Source organism: Zingiber officinale, chromosome 5A (assembly GCF_018446385.1).
Source record: "Zingiber officinale cultivar Zhangliang chromosome 5A, Zo_v1.1, whole genome shotgun sequence".
Classification (NCBI taxonomy): Eukaryota; Viridiplantae; Streptophyta; class Magnoliopsida; order Zingiberales; family Zingiberaceae; genus Zingiber; species Zingiber officinale.
In genome coordinates, this window is record NC_055994.1 from 5,763,968 (window position 1) to 5,774,499 (window position 10,532).

Sequence of the window (10,532 nt, forward strand, 5' to 3'; positions counted from 1 at the left end):
ATCTCAAGTTAAGTTTTCTACAATTAAGCTCATTCACAGAAATAGATGAACTCATAAATTCCTTAAACAGAGGTAACAATCAAAACTAAAGTTGATCCATCTTCATTTAAGCAAGATCACAAGTTCAAGAACCAAAATCAGAGCTAAGAATTACTAACTACATTACAAGAGCCTACAACTATCAGCATTAGTAGCAGAATAAACCTAACAGCACTAAGGTCAATATCAATATCAGTATCAGGTCAATAAAATAATCTGGGTTTGAAAGCAAAAATTCGGAATCAAAAACATAAAATCTCAACAGAAATTGAAATTGCAAGGGTAAGTATCAGATCTAAAGATCTGAGCAAAGTTTGAACACAATTCAAAGACAAGATAAAGAAAAACAAAACCTAAACATTCCACAAACCAAATCGGAACAAATCTTCTCCACTTTACCGAAACAAAGGTGCTCTCGGAAACCTCCCCTCAAACACCCAACAAGAAATCTCCAAGCGCTCTACTATCACCAGATGACGTTCATAGCTATTGGAAACCTCCCCTCAAGCTCGCATCTGACTGGTATCACCATCAACCGAAGAAAACAGAGCTTGACTCTGTGAATGCACAAATCAGATCAATCGGCCAAATCTATCCAATGTAGCTGCGGAATGGAATGTGGAAAAGGTACAGAAACTCAAAGAAACCTCCCTCGAAGCTCTGGTGGATGCGGAAATCACTGATCGGAAACCTCCCCGATCGGCAATGTGGCGGTGGACAGAATCAAGGCGCGGCTAAGAAACCTCCCTCGGCTGCTCTCTGATCGCCGGAAGATGAACGCCGAAGCTTGATGATCGTTGTCGAAGAAGAAGCTAAGCTCACGGATCTGGAATCGGAGAATGGGAGTCTCGGCGTCGCGCGATGAAGAGGATGACACTGTAGCACAAAATCACGAACCGAGCTCCTCTTCTACACTGTAGCTTCTCGCTATTTAAACAACTCCCTCTCTGATCAAACGGCTGAGAAACTTCTGAGCTAAATCAACGGTGAAAGTTTGCCCAAAATATGATCTGAAGGTACTGATGTTAATCTAGGGTCTGGATCTACTCTCCTATAAGTCGGATCGATCAGATCATAACTGGATGGTCCAGATCCGCCCAGTCTTCAATGAACGGTCCAGATTAATCCGGCTGGGTCAATGGCTGGATGAACTCAGATCTGGATCAAAACTTTTGGATCTTCATAAATGGCTCAGATCTACTCCCCATTAAGTTGGATCGGCCAGATCTTCAACGGATGGTCCAGATCTGTCCTATTCTTGATGAACGGCCCAAAACGACCCAAATCTTGATCTTCTTGTTTGAACTCCGATTCGAGCCCAATTTCAGTCCAAATAGATCCAAATCCAAGATCCTTTGATGCCTACAAAATAAGAATTAAATATTAGCACCAAATAACACCAAAAATAAGATAATTTACAATTATGTCCAAAAATACACACAATGTACAAAATGTGATGTAACCATGATTTAAACTATGAAATCAACATCAAACCATGCATATATGAATCAAAATAATGCAATGAAAATCATGGTTATCACTCGGCCTCTTTCTTCTGGGGGAGTCCATGATAGTGCTCGATTAAAGAGGATTAGCGCATTACGAGCGTCCCCATAGGAGCCGATCGGTCTCCTATTTGACTCCTGAGTTGAAAAGTTGATCCGCTCGATCTTCTCTTTCTCTTTCAGCCTGTCGATCTGCTGTAGAGGCGGCAGGCTCATGCGTTGGCCGATCGGCTAACACCTATTGCTATTACTCCAATATCTTCGTCACTCGAGCTTGTATTAGTGCATCGAGATCCTCTTGCGTCAGTGTCACTGTTGTGAGTCGTCCAACGTCTTCCATCTTCTTATTCGGATACAGGTCACGTTCCCACAGACGACGCCAAATTAATCATGTCCGAATAAAGGAAGCTGGAAAGCCGGGGATGGGGTGACTACTGATGGGATGAAGATCTTAATCCTACAAAACAAAATCAAATCAGGAAAGGGGTCCCTGACTTTGGCCCTCCGACACTCAAGTTAGAGTCAAGAAGATAATGAGTATTTGAGAAATAGATGAATCTTGCCTTTCCTCATACTTGGCGTACTTTTTTTACCTTTCTTTGTGATCATTCATCTATCCATATTTAATAATATTAATTGCCAGAGGAAGCCTTCTTTGTCTTAACTTCTGTGCATTAATGATAAATGGAGTGTTCTTCTTGGTCTTGGCTCTTCATCTTTAATGATGGTAGACGGAGTGTTCTTTTTTGTTTTCTTGTCTCCTCCTGTGTAATGTCATTCTCACGTCGGACGGGTGGTCCGAGCGGCTCACTTCCCTGCCGTACGGGCGGTCCGAGCGGCTAGTTTTCCTACCAACCGAAACAACCGGCTACGGATTTGTCCATTCGTCCGACCGGCCAGGTGATCCACTCGATCACTCCTTTACCGACCGGGCTAACCAGACAGCCACCTTTGGCCTAAGCTCTTTCCGTAAGCCCTGACGTTGTCCGCCTTAATTTTGATCGACACCGTGACCCGTGATAAGTGGGCTCCCCTTTATCGCCGCATCAAACACCTTTCTAATTTGAGAGCTTTTATTGAACTACAAATGATATTAAAGAAAACATTGACAATTAATAAGGAAATGCAAGAACAAATTAAACATGACACAAAACATTAGAAATACATTATGCCACTATGTGAAAATCGGTAATAGACTTCGGATATTATCCGAAGTAATAGGTAGATAATTACCGAAGTAGATGTTGGTTGCTACTCAGAATATCGTACCAGTTCCTCTATATAAAAATTTTGTACAAGTCCTGAACCTTCCCTAACAACCTATTGTGTTCTTTAGAAATTAAATTAGGAATTGCAAACAGAACTTAACATTATTGATTCTAAATTCAATTTATCTGTTCTTAGAGGTTTAGACTTAGATCTCAAATGATGCTTAACATTATTAATCCAAATCCACCTATGTTACAAATTTGATTAAATATTTATTTCAAAGATCGGTTTCCAGGTTAAACATGACGAGACACTAGGCCTTCTTGGTTATGGGAGCATCCACCACTTCCTAGACAAAGCCTTTCAACGAAATTCAATATTTAATCTCCTTATAGTAACCCTAGGTTTAACCATTAAGAACAATCGAATCACAAGATTGAAAAACAAAAGAAACACAAACTCGAATCATAAATTCGAAACCTAGAAACGTTAGCATCTTGTATTTGGTATTTCAAAATCCGTACAAAGAAAACTAGTATAATGCGGAACAAGACAACTAGTTATACCTTTCTTTATAGCTAATAAACCTCACAATCTTCTATCGTATTCCTCTTCTTATCTCGGACGTCGTGTGAGCGATGATCTACCGAGATAAAAATCCACCCAAGCCTCCTTCTTCTCCTTGCAAGTTTCAACCACCAACAATCTCCTAGAGATGAAGAACTTCGACCACCAACCAAGCTCCAAGGGACGCTAAGAAACAATGCGTCCTATCTCTCCTTCTTCCTCTAACAAGATCCGGCCACCTTAAACTCCTTGAGATGAGATGTCGCTGGCCACCAAGGAAGAAGAATAGGAAGAAGAGGGATGAGGGTCGACCACCACCAAGGAAGAAAAGAGAGGAATAATATATGTGTTGTTGTTAGGTGAGGCACCTCTACCATCTCTTTTATATTCCTTGGTCTTAGCAAATAAAGAAAGTTTTAATAAAACCTTCCTTATTTTCCTTGCCATTGAAAGGAAAATTTAATTAAAAAAATTCCCTTTTCTCTATCAATGTGGTCGACCCCTACAACTCCTCCATCCAAGGAAAGTTTTAAACACAAAATTAAAACTTCATAATTTGTTTCCGGAAATAAAAATTTCTCTTTTAAAAATTCCCTTCATTGTTAGTTATAAAAGAAAACTTTTATAAATTAAAATCTTTCTATTAAAACATATGGATAATTACAATAAGGAAAGTTTTCTCCAAAATTAAAATATTTCTTTCAATCTACAAATAAGGAAAGATATCAAATCTTTCTCTTAATCTTTTGTAGAAACTATAAAAGGAAAGATTTAATTTTAAAACTCTCTTTTAAATCATGAGGATTGTTACAAAAAAGGAAAGTTTTATCAAAAATTAAAATATTTCTTTTAACTACAAATAAGGAAAGATATCAAACCTTTCTTTTAATCTTTTGTAGAAAGCTATAAAAGGAAAGATTTAAATTTTAAACTCTCTTTTAAAACCATGGTTTCCACATAAAGAAATATTTTAAAAATTAAAATCCCTTTTAATTTAATTGTGGCTGGCCACCTAAGCTTGGGTTCAAGTTAGGGTCGGCCACCTACTTGACCCATCTAACCTTGGTTTGGTCGGCCCTAGCTTGGGCTCCAAGCTAAGCTTGGCTGACCACCTTAAGGTGGATAAGAAGGTGGGTGTGGGTGGGTATAACACTTTATAATTAAGAGGCTACAACAGGGGCCGAGAGGAGGAATTGGTTTTGGTCTCCCGATGAACTTGAGCTTCTCGTATTCGCCCCGAACACCCAACTCGAGTTCATCAATAATAACTCATACCACTAAAGAGTTATTATTGAACTACTGCACCAATCACATATTACTATATGGGCTCTTTCTTATCATAAGTGTGTTAGTCTCCCTGTGTTTAAGATATTGAATGCCCACTAATTAAATGAGTTACACCTGCAGGGTTTACATAACAATTCTTATGAACTCCTCAAGGAGGCATCATCAACCTAGATTACTAGGACACAGTTTCATTCTATAATCAACAACACACCATATAAATAATATCATTTCCCAACTTATCGGGCATATTAATTTAACGAGCTAAATCACACCCTTTGATAAATTAAAGAAATAAGTATATGTGCTTGTTATTATATCATGATTAAGAGTACACACTTCTATAATAATAGAGGTATTGTTCTTTTATATAGTCAGTATAAAAAGAAACTATCTCAAATGGTCCTACTCAATACAGTCAGAGTGCACTAGTGTAATTTTATAGTCAAGATAAACTAATACCAAATTACACTACGACTATTCCAATGGTTTGTTTCTTTCCATCTTAGTCGTGAGCTACTGTTTATAATTTATAAGGAACTAATAACATGATCTTCTGTGTGTGATACAACACACCATGTTATCTACAATATAAATTAATTGAACAACTATACTTAGCATATAAATATAGACATTTGACCAATGTGATTCTTTATTTCAAAAATAAATATTTACAAAAAACTAGACTTTTAGTATACACTCTAACAGTAGACACACGTGAAGTAAAAAGGTTAATTTATTGCTTCACCACACAATTACTGAAGTCTATCACCGGTCCAAAATTAGTTCAAAATCGAACTTTTTTTTAAAGTAAAAATATTCTATTACTTCATCGAGATCAATAAAAGTACCGAAACGGTTGATGATATATTACTTCATAGGTTACCTTGATTAACGAAGTAAAATATATATACGACTTCACAATTTTTGTATTATGTTACAGTAAATGTTTAATTTTACTTCTGCATAATTTGGCTTGGTTAAAGTATTTTTTATTGTATTAATTCATCATAGTATAAAAGTAATAATGCATATTTTACTACAACAAAAAATTTAATTTAGCGAAGTAATTTATATGAATGACTTTACAAATTTGATCAATGATGAAGTAAATAATTTCTTTAACTACGCCACTATTTAAATTTATCAAAAAATTTTGTGTTGTATTACTCCATAATTTATCTATAGAGGCAAAGTAATTGACTATAATTTACTATCTTCTTTACCCACACCGCATATAGGTATGTGACCAGGATCCACAAATGAGACATACTTAGTTATATTTCCTTTCTTCAAGTATTTATAAAGGTAACTGTAAGGTAATTACAAAGTAATGGCAAAATAATGACAAATCTAAATATATCCTATGTAAATTCGAACGCATTCTGCAACAGAAACAATTAGTTGGTACTATTAATAGAGAAGTTCAATAGGAATAAGAAAATAATAAAAATACAAGCTGGATAACTATACAACTAATATGGCAAGAATGAATTAAAGAGGATAGTGACAACAGAGAGTTGGAAAGCTAACTTGATTTGAAATTGTATGTATATATTAATCTTACCAAGATCTCTTCACACGATTTAACTAAGCAAACTTTAACTTTAACTAACCAATATGAACATTTATTTCTTTTTATTAAAGAAGATGATTACCTGAATTTTTCAACACTCCATCAAGTTAGCAGTTGAGTTTTGTAGGAAAAACCTTACATGGTTCTCCAACCATAAGAACACCAACTTCAACGTAATAGCACACACTACTGTTCTTAACAAAATATTCCCAAAGATTAGGGGTGTAATTGAGCCGAGCCAAGTCGAGTCAAACTCTTGAATATTTGAGTTTGATTTGTTTATAATCGAACCGAGCTCGAGCTTTATTTAACGAATATATTCATCACTACGAGCTTTTTCAAACTTTTATCGAACCTAAACGAGCTTAATAAATATAAATTGTAAATTTAAATATTCATTAAAAATTAAATTATATATTTAGAAAATATTATAATATTTTTATTAAAATTTATAATTTTATTCTAATAAATAAATTTAATATATTTATCTATTTGTTTCATAAGTAGAGTGTACAATTTATAAATTCAATATCAAAACTATTATTTTTTTTATTTAAAAGTTGATTTATGAGCTTAACGAACATATTCACGAGCTAATAAGTCGAATATTATGAAGCTTGAGTTTGGTTTGTTTATCTTGATAAGTCTTATTAAACGAGCTCAAATGAACTTTTATTGAATCGAGCTTCGAATAGTTCATGAGTGGATTAGTTCATTTATATTCCTACCAAAGATTAATCAATAAATAGAAGGAATAACTAGACAGCTGGCTCTGAAGATCAAGAGTTAGTGACCAAGAAAACAAATTAGAGAATGTTTATGTTTTAAAAAGTGGATTACACTGCTGCATATGTATTTTCAGAAGGGGTACTTTTTGAAGCAGCCTAAATCTCATATGCCTATATGTGTTTGCTTGCGTCTTTTCAAAATGCATATGAATTTCAATCATGTCCAATCTAATACTAATTATATCAGTTTGTAATACATAAATAAAAAACTAATAAATAAACAAAAGACTTACTCTAATGATTTCTCAATACTATTACACATTGCTTCAGTAGATTATTGGCATGCATTGTTATACTTCTGTTCATGTATTGTAGATTGCATATCTCACATATGTCATATATGTCAAACATTGTTTCAATAATTTTTTGGTCTGTCCTCAACAAAGAGATTAACAAAGATAACATTAATATGATAGGGGGAAATGAAGATCTTTTCCTCGCATGCCCTTATAGTAAAAGGATAATTTTTTACGGTTGCTTTGTGGGAAGTTTTGGGCAACTAGAAAATAACATGCAAAATATTGTCATTCAAATAAAAAAAATAAGCTGAATGTGTGAGATTATCAGCAGATAAATCATGAAAACTACTTTACAAGAGTAATTAGATGTATTCAGAAAAGATAATGATTTGAGAGAAAATATATAAAGATATTATGATTGTGTCCAAATAACACATCTAATTCTAAAAAATCTCTATCCCCTAATTCTGAAAAAAATCCTTCCCTTAAAGAACACATCTACTTATCCCATATGAAGAGAAGAGAAAACATAGGGCAAGAGATTCCAGAGATCAATCAGGTTGACAAGCTGTTGGGGCTGCAGGATCACAGAGGAAGAACCCTAATGACGTAGTAGAGAGGAAGGGAAAGAAGGAGGCAGGGAAGGGAAGAAACCTAGAGTGCAGAGAGGAAAGGAATTGAAAACATCTCAACACAAAGGTTGTGCATCGGGGAACAATGAGAAGGCTGCAGTCGGGGAAAACGCGTAGGCTTGCAACGGGAAAAAACACGAAAGCTTGCATAGGGGAAAAACACGGAGGCTGTGAAATGCTTTCGGAGAAAAAAAAATGGAAAACTTATGGTTTAGCAGAGAAGAGAATATGTGGAAAAATAATAAACCGATTCAATGGGAAAAAATTTTAACCGATTTAAATTTATTCTTTCATATATCAATTTTATTTAATAATTTATTACTTCATTAAAGATATTTTACGAAATAAAATATCAAATAAAATTAGAAATGAGACCCTTATTTTTTATCCTAAGAAATCTAAAATCGTATTCATTACATCAAATTTATTACCGAAGTTAATTATCATATATTACTTCATAATTACTAATTGTCAAAGTAAATAGTGGTGAAGTCTATTGTAGGTTTTCACACAGTGTGCTAAGAATAGTGGTTGTTGTCAACTATCTTACTATACATAATTTGACATTTTGTGGTATACATGAAAAATTTATGAAGATGGTAATGATAATTTTTTTGATCTACTTGGAATGATTGCAAATTTTAATCCAATAATGTAAGAGCATTTTCAACTCATTCAAGATAAAAAGATTCATTATCGTTATCTTAGTTATAAAATTCAAAACGAGTTAATATATATTTTAGCCTCCAAAGTCAAGAATGTAATAATTAAAAAAGTAAAAGAGACAAAATATTTTTTAGTAATTCTTAATTATACATCGGATGCAAGTCACAAAGAACAAATGACTCTCATATTAAGATATGCATATATTTTAGAGACTCTAATTAAAATAGAAGAGTACTTAGAATTTGTAAATGTAGAGGATACAACTGGTTTAGATCTTTCAATAAAATGCAAGTTATTTTACAATCTTTAGAACTTGATATTGATAATGTGAGAGGGCAAGGTTATGATAATATATCTAATATGAAAGGCAAAAATCAATATGTGCAAATGAGTTGCTTGACATTAATCCTAGAGCATTTTACATGTCATGTGGTTTTCATTCTCTTAACTTAGTTGCTTATGACATGGTAAATTCTTGTGCTAAAATAAAATTATTTTTTAGGGCATGTCAATGTATATACATTGTGTTCTCTAATTCTATAAAAAGATGAAATATTTTGCTTGAATATATTGATGGATTAACTTTAAAATCATTGTCAAAACAATTCTATGGAAAGTCATATTGAAATAGTCAAAACAATTCTACCAAATCAAAGAAGCTTTCAAATTAGCATAGATAAGTGAAGACGACAAATTAAGTAGAGATGCTGAAACTTTAGCATTTGGTGAACTTTCAAGTTTTGAATTTATATTAAGCTTTGTTATTTGGCATGATATTTTGCATAAAATTAACTTAGTTAGCAAAAAATTGCAGTCAAAGGATATACTTCTTGATGTTGTTGTAAAATAATTGTCTGTTTCCTTTTTTAGAAAAATAGTTTTACTTCTACTATGGTTGATGTAAAAAAAACATTTGATATTGAATTTGAGCCTGTATGTTCTAAAAAAACAATACAATTTGTAGAAACGGATATTTTGATGAGATTGCTAACACTAAAAGGGAAAATCAATCATTGGAAGAATCTTTTCGAATAGATTATTTTATCTTAGTGGACTATATTGCTCTTGGGCAATTGAAGAGTATGTTTGAATAGTTGCAATATTTAAATTTATATTTGGGTTCTTATATGATGTTGTAAAATTAGTTTCATTAGATGATGATGATGAATTGATGAGTTATTATGTGAATCTTGAAAATACTTTAAGAAATATTGACACTTCTAATATTGATGTAAAATATATGTTTTCAAAACTATAATTTTTACAAATAATGTTACCAAATAAATTTTATGAAACAAATAAAAAACGATTTGCCATTCAAATATTAGAGTTCTTAAAAACAATGGATATATTTTCAAATGTGATGATTATTTATAAGATATTATTGACCATATTCGTGACAGTGGTATCTGTCGAAAGAAATTTTTCAAAATTAAAATTAATAAAATCTTAATTTTGTACTATAATGACTTAAGATAGGCTAGATAGATTAGTAATTTTATGCATTGTAAAAATATTTTAGAAAATATTAAATACAATGTTGTTATTGATGGTTTTATTTTTAAAAGTACATCAAAAAAATATTTTAAATGAGTTATCTATGTATTTTTTTTAATGTATATATTCATGATAGATGATGTAAAAGTTCTGTTTAGAAGTAGTGCTAAAGATAAGATTAGATATAATTTATAATTTCGTTGAGGATCTTTAAATAAATAATAAGGATCCGTTCTCTTACCATTTATGCTAATTTTGAGTGTTTTTTCAATGTATTTATTTTAATAAAATATATTATATTATAATCATATTAAATAGTCTTTAAATCTTGAGATTATATAGATGTTTTTGATATCATTAAATAGATTTTGATAATAATTTTAGTTGGTATAAAAATAATAAAAAAGATACGCTGCAAGTCTGCAACTACCAAGAAAATGTAATATACAAAAATGCCCTCGCCTCTCTAATGCGTCTTCGCAAAATAATTTGGGGGTGGTGAGGGGTTTTTAGTCATTTAATGTTGCCCT